The sequence below is a fragment of the Mus pahari genome, chromosome 18 (genome assembly GCF_900095145.1).
Source record: "Mus pahari chromosome 18, PAHARI_EIJ_v1.1, whole genome shotgun sequence".
NCBI lineage: Eukaryota > Metazoa > Chordata > Mammalia > Rodentia > Muridae > Mus > Mus pahari.
Window position 1 is genome coordinate 2,575,717 of NC_034607.1, and position 6,435 is coordinate 2,582,151.

General features: G+C 54.9%; 1 protein-coding gene across 1 annotated transcript in view; it reads left to right on the forward strand.

Annotated features, from left to right (window-relative positions):
- The first annotated feature begins 4,892 nt into the window (after positions 1–4,892).
- Positions 4,893–6,435, forward strand: part of Tnxb (tenascin XB) — a 58,430-nt gene continuing 56,887 nt past the window's right edge. Inside the window, exon 1 of the mRNA XM_029531568.1 lies at positions 4,893–5,074. The gene's annotated coding sequence lies outside the window, so the exon portion shown is untranslated. The remainder of the gene's footprint in view (positions 5,075–6,435) is intronic.

Here is a 6,435-nt window from a genome sequence, read left to right on the forward strand (position 1 = left end):
CGGGCCCAGATGACTGGACAGGGGCTGCCTGGCTCTAAGCCCAGCCTGAAGGAGGGAGGAAGAACCTCACGTGTCCAGCCAGGCTTTCCCCTCCCTTCACCCATCCCTACTGTGTTTGGGGTGAAAACAGACTGGGGAACTATGGCAACCTGGAACTAGGGCTCCCAGGAACTCAGCCTCTCCTCCCTCCAGAGGGCAGCTCTGGTCCACAGCCACTTCCTGTCCCAGGCTCCCTGAGCACCTTATCGAGGGAGTAAGGGAAGCAGATGGCTTGGTCCTGGGCTGCTTCACGTCCCTGTACTAGCTGATGTCCTTAAACACCTTTGGCTCGTCCTCTGTAAGATGTGACCCTCCTCCCGACTTCCAAGGGTGGTACTGGGAAACTTGGTCCTTGGACAGGACTATTAGGCACCACCTCCATCCTGGGTCTGCTTCACCTTGTACCCATCATGTCCCCGACCCACTTGGGAAGGTGCTCCAAAGGCTGGCACCCCACACTGAGGACTCTGGGATGGTCCCCCTGTACCCCTTCCAAGTGGTGGAAGACTGGGACCCTCAGACATGGGGGAGGGGCATCATGGGAGCCAAGGAGAGACACCAGAGATGGGGTTGCAGGGCCGCAGGTGCAAACGGGCTCGGCTGTTGCCCTGCAGGCCAGTACAGGCTCCCTTCTGTCCACTCTGCTCTGTGGTGCCCCCTTAGCATGCCAGGCCATTGTCACTCTGGCACCTAAGCAGCCCCTTCCTGCCTCAGGCCCACTGCTTCCTGGTCAGCTCTGGGCTCGTAGTTGGGGGGTCTTCACCCTGTTCTCTCTGAGCCTCCACCTTCTGCCCACCACTCTTGACTGCTTTGTTCTCTCTGTGTCTCTTCGCAGTTTCTCCTTCCTCTGCCTTGTTCTGCTCCTAGGTCTTCACATCTCTTCCCACTGGCCGTGTGCAGTGGTCTCTGTCCCGTCCTCTCTTCTGTCCACTCCACAGTCAGACCCCTCACCCTGTCCCACGGCCTCTTCTCTCTCCCTCCATGCTCCCCTCCCTCCCTGCGCCTCACTCCAAGCTCAGTCCTCTCCCTGGCTGTGGGGGCCAGGACTGGGGAGCCCAGTGTTTGCCTCATCATTCTGCTATGGCTTCTGGATACAGCACATCTGGATCCCGGGGCCCAGATGTGTGGTTGCCACAGCGACCTCAGTCCCTCTGGTAAATACAGGCGCCCACCCACTCCAGAGTGGAGAACAAAACAATTGTGTGACTTTCTTTTGTCACGAGATAGAAAGGCCCTCCCCCCCTCCCGGCTCCCCACACCCATGTCTCCAGGCTGAGAGCTTGAAGGCCCCAGACCCTTCTTGCCAGGGTGTTGGAGCCCTCTAGCCTTATACTTCCATCTTCTCAAGCAATTTCTTTCCCAGGTTCCCCATCCTTACCCCACATCACTGAGCTCTCCCCCCATGTGTGTTGGCCACCCCCCACCCCTACCGCACCCCCACCACGTCTTAGGCAGTGTCTTGTCTACACAGTAGCGGGGCAAAAGGAGATACTTCAGAAGTCCAAATCCTTCACCATTCCTCCTCGAAACCTTTGAAGAGGTCACTTCAGTCCTTCCCAGAGCTAACCCCGAGGAAGTGAGGACAGGCTCTGGAAGAAGCTGCCTACTCCGCCCCTAGCCAAGTCGGACAGCACCCATGAGCCCTGTCTCCTCACTGAAGGATGAAGGGAAGCCTGTGCCGAGCTAGGCAGCCACACACAGAAGCCAGGTCCTGTTTCCTGCCCTTGCTTCTCTGGGACACTTCCTCCGCTCACCCTCTGACCTCTCTTCACTCCCTTCGGTGCTTTTAGGCCCTGGCCTCAGTCGCCCTCACCCTTTTAGGTCATGTTCTCTCTCCCTTTCCTCTTCTCCATCTTTGAACTTGAAGGGTCATTTAAGGATACGGTGCTCAGAGCCAAAGACCCCTAGAGTAAGGATCCTGGGAACAGCCAGTACACGTGGTTCTGGACAACGCTGTGACCTTGCTGCCCCCAGGACACCTCACTGAAGCCACTTCAGCTCCTGGCTTTCCTGTCCCCTCCCCGGTACCCATGGGATAGTTGACTACTGGGTTATTTCTGCTCCAGCAGCCTGGTCCCCTGGGGAGGCATTCTACTGGGGTTCATACTGCTGGTCCATCTTCTCTGCACTGTTTCTTTCCTCTCTCCGCCTCACGGTCCCTACTTGTGATTCCTCCCAGCCTCATAGTAACTCAAACCACACCTTTTTCTTTTCCTCCTAGTAATTGGCTATCAACAGTTTTATTTAACCAATACTTTTAACTTGAGGGGCAAGGTTTACATAGCGTCATTCAGTATATGTGAGGAGCTCCTCATGGGGGCAACCAGATCTTGGAGGCCACTATGTAGCATTTGGATAGCAGCATAGCAGCACCAGACCCCCCCCCCCCGAGATTTCCATTTCTGTCTACATAAAACGTCTTTCTCTTACAATAACAAGCAATAAATAGTAAGAACAATTATGAAGCAATTATGTTGCCTCCCAAGTTATCCCTGATTGGTTAATAAAGATACCTTCAGCCTGGGCTGGACAGAAGAGAGGATGGGGGTCGGGGTCGGGGGCAGAGTGGAGGTTCTAGGGCTTGGAGTCTCAGGCAGGACTCAGGAGGAGAGTGAGGAGAAAGAAGGAAGTTGCCATGGGATAGGTGGATTGTGAGCTCATGGCCATGAGGGCTGGTCTGGTGGAGTAGGAGCAGCCCACGCGGGACATGGCCAGTGATATCTCAGGGACACCACAGGTTAATAGACAAAATAGCATAGATGGTTGATACCTGCCCAGCTTTATTGTTTTGGCGCTTATTATAACTCGGGAGGCAGAGGCAGGTGGATTTCTGAGTTTGAGTGAGTTCTAGGACAGCCAGAGCTACACAGAGAAACCCTGTCTCGAAAATCCAAACAAAAACAAAAAAAGTCTAAAGGTTTCTGTGTCTTCTTTGGGATCTATATGCTCTAAGTGGGGGTAGAAACCCCTAAAAAATATTATATTTAAAGGGTTTTTTTTATAACAATCTTCAGATTAATATCACCTACCGTTGGCCTTCATCCCTGACAGTGAAGCCAGGCAAGGTTTGCTGCTTTTCTGGACATGGAAAAGACAGCTTCCCAGGAGCCTGGGGTCCAGGAGGAAACGGTTCTAGACAACCATGACTTGACACTTGGAGCTGTGTCAGCCCCCAGTCCCTTCCCAGAGGTCCTGTAAGCATCTAAGCCGGAACCCTGCATTCCTGTGTGGAGACCCCAGCATCCAGCTCCCAAGCCTTCTAGATTCAGTTGACTTTCCTGGTTACTTATACAGCCAACTGTATTTAATGGTGGCCCTACTTCCTGAATAATAAAGCCATGGGTGGGATGAAGGGAAGACACAGGTATGTCAGGGAGCATACTCCGAAACACAGGGTTATCAAGAGCCACGCTGCCACCTGTTCTCCATACAAAGAAATGCAGCTTGAAGACCCTCTGAATTTCCTGGGAGCCGTCACCTACTCATGGCTCTGGGGGACTCTGGCCAAGGCAGAGGAAGGAAGCTAAGTCCAGCTCCATTCCAGATGCTGACTTCATCTTCCCCATCAAAGCCAGGAAAAAACCCCACACACCCAGACACATGGGTACACCCAGGAGGGAGGTCATGCGTGCTCCTGGTCTCAGCCACATGGTGCTGGTGGTAGTGACCATGGTCACATGCTGTGCCGGCCTGCTTCCTCTCAGGCATACCTGTGACTGGAGATGTGATCTGTGATGCAGACACCCGTGCCACAATGCACATGGGGCGCCAGATACATGTGAGTCCCTTCCAGTGCCTTCATCAATGGCTGACTTGGCTAAGGTGTGTGTGTGTGTGCACCTTAAAGATACGGTTCCAGTGGAGGAGAGATAGCTCTGTCCTCAGTGTGGAACCTGAGTGGGAGGTGGCTTCCCCTCAAACAGTCAGTCCTCCAGTGGCTGACGTCCTATCAGTGCCTTGCTGGGGTAGTGCTTGACCAGGCATCACCATGTCAGTCACTGCCTCTGGCTGCTTGGTTACCTCAATCACAACCTCCTGAGCATTTTAGCTTCCCTTCCTTATCTCCACACGCCACCTCCTACTTTCCCAAGCCGTATGTCCTGGTGTTCGGCCAAGCCTCTGCCCAGCCTGTGCCCAAGTCTCACTTGCTATTTCTCTAGGAATTTGCTGAGTTGGGAGAATGGAATAGGGCAGAGATCCGAGCTGAGAATCAGAGAGGGGCTGGGCAGAACGGGCGATGTCCGGCCACTCGAGCCTGAACAAGAGAGAACAGAGGAAGGGGAGATGGGGTGCAACAGGGGAAGCTCCGAGCTCAGGGAGAGATCTCACATTGGAGACGCTTAAGCTTGAGTGTGTGGGTGTCTCTTGTTTCCACCTCTGTTCCCCACAGGGCACAACCATAGGCGAGCTTAGGGATGAAGAAAGGGGCACTGAGCAACACGTGGGTAAAACCTAAGTTGTAGCAGCAGCTAGGAGGTAGTGGAGGGGAGCTAGGTGATAGGAGGGACGGTGCTGGCGGAAAAGAGAAAATGGGTTAAAGAGAAGGGGCGGAAGGTAGGGGAGAGAATGGATGGAGAATGTCAGGTTGCTCAGAATCTAGGGTGGGAGGAGGTTAAAGTGAAATAGGCAAAGAATATGGGGGGGGGTGTAAAGTAAGAGGCAAAGGGGTTGAGATGAGGGTATGGGGGGACACTCTGGTCTTGGACAGGGAGGGGCTGGTGGGAGGGGCTGAAGGGGTGAGAAGGCCTGCCCTATCTCCGCTCCCCTCCCTGACCTCACACTGGTCCTCCCCCTCTCCTCCCCCTGCTTGCTGCAGGCTCCCTGCCTTTCTGTCGAGGCTGTGAGATCAACAGTCCTGGCAGTGGCTCCCAGAGCCTCTGCTGCAAGGACCAGTGAAGGGTTCCCCCCTTCTGTGCCCCCAAGAGTCCAGGGCTGCCAAGGGGTGCTTACCCGGCCTGCGACGCTTCTCTTACTGGGGTTGGGACTGTGCAGGTTCAGAGGTGTGGCAGCCAGCGCAAGCCACCAGGCTCTCCAGGTAAGTAGCAGAGCTCTGGGGAAACCGGAGAAGGGAGAAGTGAAAGATTTCTCTTCTGAGCCGCTCCACGGCTGAACATGTGGCGGCCGTGCCTTCCAGGACTCTGCTCAGGACAGAGAAAATGCAAGTAGACACTGGAGGTGTGTCCAGGCAGGAGAAGGCAGTGTGTGGTGTGTGTTGCACACACCAAGCTTTGGAGGGGATGTCGGTAGCTGAGATGACCCGGGAACTGTGGGACCCCAGGACTCAGGTGGGCACCGCTGCTGATCAGGAGGTGTTGGGGCTGCAAGGAGGCTGGGCTGAGCTGTCCAGCTGCACGCTGAGGGATGCACGGGAGATTTTGAGTGCTGAGGCTGCAGTTACTGAACCTGGTATTAGGATGGGGCAGAGGAAGCCGTTTCTGCATCCTAGATGGGGCTTCTTCAGCTAACTGCAGGAGTTACAGGGTCGAACAAGACCTGGGGAGGCACGGGGCTTTCAGAGGTGCTGAAGTAGAACCCAGTGAGGACTTGTGGGCTGGGAAAGGCTCAGAGCTTGCAGAGACGATCCCATAACTTGTTCTTGGCGAGGGCTGCGCACCCATGACTCACGGTTCAGCGGGCCTACAGAGGCTGACTGATGTCCCCACAGGGCACAGGGCTGTGTCTTCATTTGGTCCCCCTTCCAAGGCTCCCTGCTTCTGTGCGCCTGAATCTTCCCACCCACTCCCCAATACACGTGACAGGCCTCGGGTGGGGCGGGCGGGGCCTCTTATCTCGCCTGGAAAGAATTTAATGGCTTAGAAACAACTGGAAGCGGAACTGAGGGGGGCTACTGGGAAGCGGGCGAGCGACCAGGAAACAGCTTTCGCTGCAGTCCCGCCCCTGCTTCCCGGATCTCAGCCCCTTCCCGCTCTCCCTGGCTGCTTCCAACCCCTGGAGACCTAGCACCTCCATTAGTCAAACTTTCTTCTCCTCAAGCCCTGGCCTCTGGTGTGGGACCAGAACCCGTTTTCCTTTCAGTCACGGAGGGTCCGGAAATCATTTCTCTTAGTTTTTCTATTCCCATGCTTTCTCCCCAGAATAAAAGGCACCGGGATTCCCCCAGCTCCTTCTGTCTGGCACCCTCTTCTAAACGTCTTTCAGCCCAGTATCCGAGACTCCCCATTTTCTCATGCCTCCACCTCTCATTGCCAGACTTTGCTGGGAGTGGGGATGGCAGGAGGAGCTGGATATGACACTGGAATGGAACCGGACCCCATCTCTGGAACACTCTTCCTTCCTTCCTTCCTTCCTTCCTTCCTTCCTTCCTTCCTTCCTTCCTTCCTTCCTTCCTCCCTTTCTTTCTTTCTTTCTTTCTTTCTTTCTTTCTTTCTTTCTTTC